Genomic DNA, 7487 nt, shown 5'->3' with positions numbered 1-7487 from the left:
GTGTGCGTGCGAGGGGAGACAGGATGTTCTCAGGCTAATTAATACATTGCTGGCTTTCCCTAGGGCTAACTCCTCTGAGTCTTCCCTGTCAATCATGAAACATAATTATACCTTTTTTATTATAAGCTTAACATACATGCAAAACATAACAGTATATCATTTAAAAGCATTGAGGCATTTAGAGGTGGTAAAATGCTCTCTCTTGATCTCTTGCTGTTTTCCCAGGCACCAGAAATGCTCTAACCATCATGTTTGGAATGTTTAATTTGAAACAGATTTCATTCATATCAGGGCTCAAGCAGATGTAAAAAACAGTGGTAGGCAAAACCTCCTGGGCATTCCATCATGGACAACATTTCTGCCAATGCACGAAGCAACCTTTAATGCATCGAACACCCCAGTAGAAAGCATGCATGAAATACTCTCCTGCTCAATAACGGTTTCTGTTCCATCTCAAAATCAAACGCATCATGGCTCAGGCCACTGGAGAAGAGAGGGAGAAGGAGAGAGAGAAAGAGAGAAAGAGAGAGAGAGAGAGAGAGAGAGGAGAGAGAGGCCACAGTGCCTTCCTCAAAGGACAGCCTGTTCTCATGTACTCGCTCCTTGTTATCCTCGGTCGGGGTCAAGACTGCATACAAATCTCATTACAAGATGCTAGCAATGTCAGTCTGCGCCCATGCACTCATCTCCCCTCAATCCCTTGCATGCCAGCACCAGAAGGGCATCACTAGCCACGCATTAAATAAACTCAGCCCAGACACTCGCTCAAAGCCTTCGCAGGAGCGCTGGGTTATCCCCCTGTACAACTCAATTTTAGAAAGATGCTGCATTTCTAAAAGACACGTCGATGCATTTAGTATTGATCCGGCCGAGCCGTGACACAGATCATTCATCGATCCTGTACAGCGGCGCTGGTCAGAGGAGGAAGGGACTTCAGTAATAGAGACTCAGGAGTGATTCTCAAGTGACCAATTAGAGACCTTGTCTCACTCGTGGTTTCATATCACGTCTCTTATAGGGGATTTGCATTGGATTTATTTGTCACAAAGAAGCCTTCCAGAGAGCATATTAATGAGAATACTGTACTTCAATCTATGTTTATGTTTAAATGCATGTGTGTCTTTACAGTTTGACCTCAATGCATTTTGACTTGGTATATGCGCCAGTGGCTCTGGATCTTCACAACCAGCTAAACAGCATGTAGTATATATTCAGATAAACACTGTTGCCAGTTAGATTTGCCTAAAAGGACATGAGTGCAAAGACAAGCGTGCTGATTCCTTAAGAAGAAGTGGACCTCCACCATCTGACTCAGAAGACAAGCGTGCTGATTGCTTAAGGAGAAGTGGACCTCCAACATCTGACTCAGAAGTTGGGAGGTCCACTGCACTTGCATTAAACATGTGAAGGAATCTTCACTTTCACAATGCATGTCACCGAATGAGACGGAGACATTTTTATTAGTACTGCTTAAATTCAATTCTGTCTAGTTTTGGAAGGCCTAAAGCAAAGCCACAGAAAGATTACTTCACTTCCCTCCGTTTCCTGGTTTTCATTTGACTCATTGTGGTATAAAAAGCTCGACTCATGCACGGCCTCTGCACAACAAACACAACAAACTCTCATATTAGCTAAAGAAACTAAGAACAGCTGTGTTCTCAGATTCAAAGCTCACGATGAATACAATGATTTCGATGCCAAATTCTCTCCCCAGGGACTACATGTTACGTGTGCCTACTTGGAGCCGCATGAAGCGGCTGTTTCCTCTGAGGCCATTCATTAGCAAATAGACTTTTCTTGTCGTATTTCAAATTCCTTATCATACATGTTTCTCTGATGTGAGAAAAAAAACAGGGGGATGGTAGGAACTGAGAGAGATCTAATCGTTCTCTGTCCCACATCTATGCCAGGCTGTAATCTGATAACAGACGGGATCAACTTTTCCTTGGCTTTGATCCCAAATGCGTTTTGTAAAGAAGCAGGGGGCTCTGCCTAGGCTCTAGCATCCACACGGAGTAGTTTTAGGATGAGTCACTGCACGGCCTCGGCAAACCCCTGAAGAACAGTCTCTGGGCTTTCAAATTTTGCAATTACACGAGGGAGAATCCTCACAATTATGTAAGTGAATATTGGAGAATTCCTATGATCCGAGGTAGATATCGATATACCTTGCAATAGTTACTGGTTATTTAATGCACTGTCAAGCTAAAATGAAAGTAAGTAAGTAAGTCAGGAGGCTTAAATGACAATCAAGGTCACCTTCTGTGGGATAAAACTCACCTGTACCGACTGTTTCATGATTGATTCACATTGTTTGGCATACTCAATTAAATATGAAGTATCTTTGTAGCAAAGGGAGAGAGACGTCACCCCACCTGACTTCAAACCCGGCCTCAGGGGCTTACCCCCTCTGTCCTGACCATAATGCCAGAGGGCCAGGCTACTTGCTGTCGTAGTCAGAGCACATACATGTACACACCTGTAGTGATGGCACTGCATCTCAAGCTGTATACACATGTATGTATGTATGACTGTAACACAGTACAGTATTGCCAAAACACAAAACATGAAATATGCATGGGAAATAGAAGAAGACAAAGAATCAATTCAATAAGCAGATAACGAATATATTAATTAATTAAACTTATAACCCAACTTGAATATCAAAAGGAAATACTTTAGACTGAGTACACACGCTGAATAAGTGGATGGAAACAATGACTTCAGAAATTACCGTGAGGTGTCTGCACCTGCTTGAAATAAGCAGCTTTAACCAATATCACATATAAATGGTTATAAATTGGATTAATTCTTTTTAGTTCAACTGCATTTGATTGAATTGAATCCAAATTTCATTATTGCAGAATTTCATAGCACCTAGATTCGAACCTCAACCTTGAACTTGGGCTCTCTCTAAAAATCAATTTACAAGCCAGTTAGACCAATGAATACAGACAGTATTCATGATCATCAAAACATGGGATCCCTACTGAACAAATGCTGTGTGTGTGTTTGTGTGTGTGTGTGTGTGTGTGTGTGTGTGTGTGTGTGTGTGTGTGTGTGTGTGTGTGTGTGTGTGTGTGTGTGTGTGTGTGTGTAGAGCAAAGTCTTTGAAACATTCTGTCCAATAATTTTAAGATATGTGTCATACAGCACCACCAAAGTGTGTTGCATAGGCCTCTGATAGTGCAGGAATGGTATGTTGTTGACTAATTGCCTAAATGCACAGCTCATTGAACTGGTCTGAGCTGGGACCCCAGAGAAAGGTTATGAGCTTAATGTGAAATCAATAAGCTGACAGATTCTTTCCTGGCACATAGTGTGTGACCTTCTGGGTGGCACCTCTTCCATCACTGAAGCATGTTTTTCTACCCATGCTCCATCAACAACAGAGGTACTGTACAAAACTAGAGTGGAACGAGTTTAATCTGCCACAAAATACTTCACCTTTCTGTCAGTAACACGATACACAGTTTTAACTCTCTTTTGATTGGACAAAAGCCTTGTCAAAAAATATATATTGTAAAAGATATGTCCCAAAATAGAGTAATGTATTTCTTTGTGGGCATAGAATTACAGTACTACATTAGGCCTGACCACTAAAGGACCAACACGTGATAAGACCCAAAACTGAATTCACAATAATGAGAATATAATACTTGCTATGTTTGAAAATATGTAATCTATTCATTGTATTTTGAGCCTTTATAAATCAAGTCCAAAATGCAGTAAGGTCTTAACTACAATAAGAATAAAAACAAATTCTTGTGCATGAGATTCCAAAGGGGCCTACACGTAGTTCAGAGCAGTTTGCCCTTCCTTTATGACCTTTTTTTGTAGGCAGGATGTGCTCTGTGCTACGAAATGAATACATTTGTTACGAAACCATGTTACACCACAATGGCTTGAATGGATTCCGTCCGCGAAAGCGAAGGCTGCTTGAACTTTTGTAGACTTTTGAACTGAGACTGATGCCTACGAAGGTTTAAGCAGCCTTTACTTCTGTGGACAAAATTAATTCTGTAACATGCTGAACTCACAGAATGTATTAGATCAAGGCCTTTGCATGCACATCATACTTACAATGATATAGCCCACGGACAAAATACATTGTTTCATATGAGCAAAATGCTGATATCTACGAAGGTTCAAGCAACCTTTGCTTTCATGGACAGAATGCTTTCTGTATTGAGCCAAAGCCCTTTAGTGCACATCATACTTCCAGTAATCTAGCAAAACCGTGCGGACAAAGTGGACAAAATGACCACTCTGTGGCACGGAATTGTTATAGAGCAGCGCATTCTGCATTTTGTGCCACAGAAGTATAAATGTGGGCCCAGGACACCTATTATGAAGATTGTTAAAGACTGACTGTTAAACACCTATTATTAAAGACTGTGCTCTCTTCAATATTTCTTGAACACAATGCTAAATCACGTGTGTTTTCCATGGACTAAAGGGATTTCAGTGTTACTTGGCTTGGCCCCCACACTTGTTATGCTCTCTTTTATAAAGATTATATACCATTTTTATATTTTCATATGCAATGTAAAATCTCTCCTTGTCACAGAAATGTTCATGTGATATGAATTTTGAGGTCACTATTTCTGCAATTCACACTACAAAAAGTGTCTGACTCCTGTGTCATTGAGTCTTTCTTGTGACAGTGGATGGTCCGAGTGTATCCCCTTCAAAGTGCACTAGACTAGAGAACCTGAGGGCCCTTGTGCTGTCACTGCACCATTATCCAGTTCATCCAGCTGATGGGCCATTCTGGGGCTGAGGTCAGCTGATTATGCCGGGCTAATGTTGGTTTTCAGAAGTCTTCAAGGACACTTCAGAACACTCAATGCTAAACCTTGGGGGAGGGGGTGGGGGTACAAAGATCAGAGAAGAAGGGGAGAGAGAGAGAGAGAGAGAGAGAGAGAGAGAGAGAAAAAATGATGGCACGGAATTTTTGTATGATAAAAAAACTGCCTATTATTTTAATAAACATCTGAAGAAGAATCAAAAACTTGAATGTTTTCTTTACAGGTCATAAAGGTACAATAGTACTTACTGTATGAGCTTCTGCTGTACTACTTTCATAATTGTAACACAGAGAGGTTATCATAAATAGTAGTAGTGGAAGTAGTAGTTGTTGTGGTTGTGGTGGTGAAGATGGTGGTGGTAATATCATTACCATTTTTTATTTATATAAACACAAACAACAGCAGGCAGAAAGTCACAAAGTTCAGCAGAAAATGCAAATAACCTCGTCAGTCTGACTTTTTTAAGGCATTATCTTCATTTCCTGTCCTTCCTCAAGGAGAGTTTCTTTTGGATCGATACCACAGGGAAATCATCTGGCATTTGGCTATGAGGGCATGTTTATGTGCTGAATGCATTATTAACCCACAGATTTATTGGTCCTGTTTACCAAGCCTGCATCGCATTGCTAAGAAAGGACTGGACTGAACTGAAAAGGTCTTGGCCCCTTTCATGTATGCCAACCATACCTCCCCCTAGTGGGCTGTCAGACTACAGCATGACATGACCCGCCTCGTTGCCTGATTATTGCTATATGCATTGTCTTACAAGTATTCAACGGATTGACATAACAGAAAATTCAGAAAAAAAACAGCTTTTTTAAAATGTAGCTCTCTTTGGTATTTGCCATCTCTGAACCAGCAGGAAGTTAAGTGGTTTAAACATTTTCTACTATGTAGCCTGAATAAAAAAAAAATCAATCTCTTTAGATGATAGTTCATTCCAGATTTTGTGGCTTTTTAGCTCAGATCCAAATATGCCACTACTGATTCATAAAGCAGGATGAACATTCTCAGGTGTAAAAAAGTTAATTAAATGTTGTCCAAAGGCTCAAAGCGTGCCCGCCCTGTTTGTCTAGCATACAGTAATTAACACCAGAGAATCATTCTTTTTTATCTCCTTGCCCCACTAAACTGTCTTTCCCCACCATGACTGCGCTTATAATTTAACACAGACAAGAGCTCATAATTAAAATGCTTCAAGGTTATCAGAAAACATGTGACCTATGGGGGAGCTAAAGTAATGGGCTAATCTTGCATGGGTTATAATTAAGAGATCACAGAAGCCAGGAAAGCATCTAGGACTCGCCGTCATATCAAGTGAAACCATGCAGTGAAAAGAGATTAAACATTTCCATGGCAACATTTATGTGCATTGTCCAATAGGAAATTCAAGGAGGCAAATGGGACTGAGAAAGTCTGTACCTGAGGGAATGATAGAAACAAGAGACTTGCTGCTGGACAGGGCAGATGGAATGCTGTGGATTCATGTCACAAGGACGTACATTTCCAGCACTGGGTCCCCTGAACATGCTAGATGAAACACTAACCAACCAAACCCCTTTTAAAATGTAGTCTACAGAGATTGAGTTTTCATGAGGAGACCCCCAATTTCTAGCTACCCTCCTGTTCGTCATTGGTTTGGGAAATCGTTATTGTGTGCAAGCTTCTCCTAACTGGACTGACATTATGAATGTCGGTCACTCTGGCTTATCTGTTCAAAGAACAGCTATGTGCCAGCTTACTAACAATTATACATCTTTAGTTCTGTTTAACTCTTGGCTTACCACAAAACTGAGTTCCAGAAAGAGATGGGGAACTTGTTTCTGGGAACCCTAACTACATTAAATGAAAGCTGCCTAATCACATACTTAACATCGCAAACATTGTTGCTGTCCAGAGCTATGGCCATGGCTATTATATGTGAATGATGTTACCTCCAGAAGACAAGGAAACACATTTGGTTTTTCCTTGCCTCACAAACCAGCACACTGCTGCTGCACTCCTGCTGCAGTCACTCTGAACCGGCAGTCACCGTGCTCCCTGTGTCTCTGATTTAATTCCCCAAGGCAAGCACTAGCTTCCTTAGTGGCCCACGCCTCCCTTACCCTCTGAGCCTCAGCCTCTCATTCTCCTCTAGAGGGTGGTTACACAACGATAATGAACCGCCCGACTCCACTGCCCCTAAATGTAGACTCAGAGTCCTCATGTACATACGCACTTCATCCCTGGATCTCATTAACTGTACCGAAGGAATACAGACTTCAATTTCAGCCACGAATCCCCCTTGGATTAATGGGGTTACAGCTTCAATGGCAAAGAGTGAGTCATCTTAAAAGACTGAGATATCTTCACCGTTAAGCAAGGGAAGTATTATACTAAGGGAACTCAAATCCACTCCACTCTATCCTGGACCTATGCGTTCATTAGAAACACCACCAAAAAATGCAGATTCTCAGTTTGTCCTGGGCACTGGTTCTCCACAGCCGATCCTCAGGACACTTATTTTCATATTCATTTTATTTACCAAGCGCACAGGATATCGCTCAGGTTTGTGAAAGGCCTGTGGATTTCCTATTCTATCCGAGCCTCTGAATATCTAACAGTTACATTTGGATTCAGCCTCACTCCCCACAATCCCAGTAAGCACAAAGAGGTAGCTCTAAACCCCTAGAAAAA

Source organism: Clupea harengus, chromosome 22 (assembly GCF_900700415.2).
Source record: "Clupea harengus chromosome 22, Ch_v2.0.2, whole genome shotgun sequence".
Lineage (NCBI taxonomy): Eukaryota > Metazoa > Chordata > Actinopteri > Clupeiformes > Clupeidae > Clupea > Clupea harengus.
This window is presented reverse-complemented; position numbering follows the sequence as displayed.